Raw genomic sequence first — 1,455 nt, 5'->3', positions numbered from 1 at the left:
GGGATATACAGATACTATATTCCTAACTTCAATGAAGTTGGAGTTAGCCAAGACAGAAGGCTTTTTTTTTTTTTTAAATAGACGTCTGGCTGTGTTGACCAGGCTGGGGTGCAGTGGCTATTCACTGGTGAAATCATAGCCCACTGTGGCCTTCAACTCCTGGGCTCAAGTGATCCTCCTGCTGGGACTACAGGTATGCACCATAATGCCCAGCTAGGAGGCTGACTTGCATAAATCCTTTTTAGTTTGAAATAATGACTTCTATTAATATTTTTAAAGATTCTTCTTGGTAATAGTTTTTTAGATATGTTTTCCCTCTTCTAAGATAAAGAGTTTATTCTAGGTATTCTTAAAGTATCTTCTAACTTCCTTCCCTCTTATTACTAAAATGTGAGGTTACGTCTGCTATTTTAATTCATTGAGATAATATCTGTGATTCTATAATTCATTATAGAATGAACTTTAATGGCTTTGTCATAATGAATTTTAATGGCTTTGTCCTTGATCTTATATTAATAAGAGACAAGGGCAATATAAGGAAGTTTACACTTATTTCGAACCTGGTGTCAAGTAGTGGGCTAGGCTTTTTACATATAGTAAAATTAATGTACTTGTACAACTACCGTATGAAGTATTCTCTCTACAAAAGAGTAAATGAGGCTCAAAGAGACACAGTGATCTGCCGAGGCTCACATAGCTAGTATGTGTTATAATAAGAAATATATACAACTGTATTAACGCCCCTAAAAAGAAAAAAAAAAAAAAAAGAAATATAGGCTGGGCGCGGTGGCTTATGCCTGTAATCCTAGCACTCTGGGAGGCCGAGGCAGGCAGATTGCTCAAGGTCAGGAGTTCAAGACCAACCTGAGCAAGAGCGAGACCCTGTTTCTACTAAAAATAGAAAGAAATTAGTTGGTCAACTAAAAATATATAGAAAAAATTAGCTGGGCATGGTGGTGCATGCCTATAGTCCCAGCTACTTGGGAGGCTGAGGCAGTGGGATTGCTTGAGCCCAGGAGTTTGAGGTTGCTGTGAGCTAGGCTGGTGCCACTGCACTCACTCTAGCCTGGGAAACAGAGTGAGACTCTGTCTCAAAAAAAAAAAAAAAAAAAAAAAAGAAATATATATGGTCTTTGTCACAGGTTCGTGACTCAGAGCTCCTAACCTAAAACCTTTGGAATTTCCTGAGTGATAAGGGTATCTTATTTTTAACAAGCCTCTTTCTATGATCACACCAGAGTTTATACTAATGAGGTTACTCAGGATGGGGCTGCTCACCAGAAAGACCAGGGGATTAGAGGGTTGGACTTTCAGCCCCACCTACTGACCCCTGAAAAGGAATAGAGGGTCTAGAGATCAAGCTCTATAAAAAACTCTTGAATTCTTGAGATCTGATGACTGCCCAGGTTACTGAACCTGGTGGCACATCCAGAGAGGGCCTGGAAGCTCTGTGCC

Source organism: Microcebus murinus, chromosome 3 (genome assembly GCF_040939455.1).
Source record: "Microcebus murinus isolate Inina chromosome 3, M.murinus_Inina_mat1.0, whole genome shotgun sequence".
Taxonomy (NCBI): Eukaryota; Metazoa; Chordata; class Mammalia; order Primates; family Cheirogaleidae; genus Microcebus; species Microcebus murinus.
The sequence above is the reverse complement of the archived record's forward strand: the minus strand, read 5'-3'. Positions refer to the sequence as shown.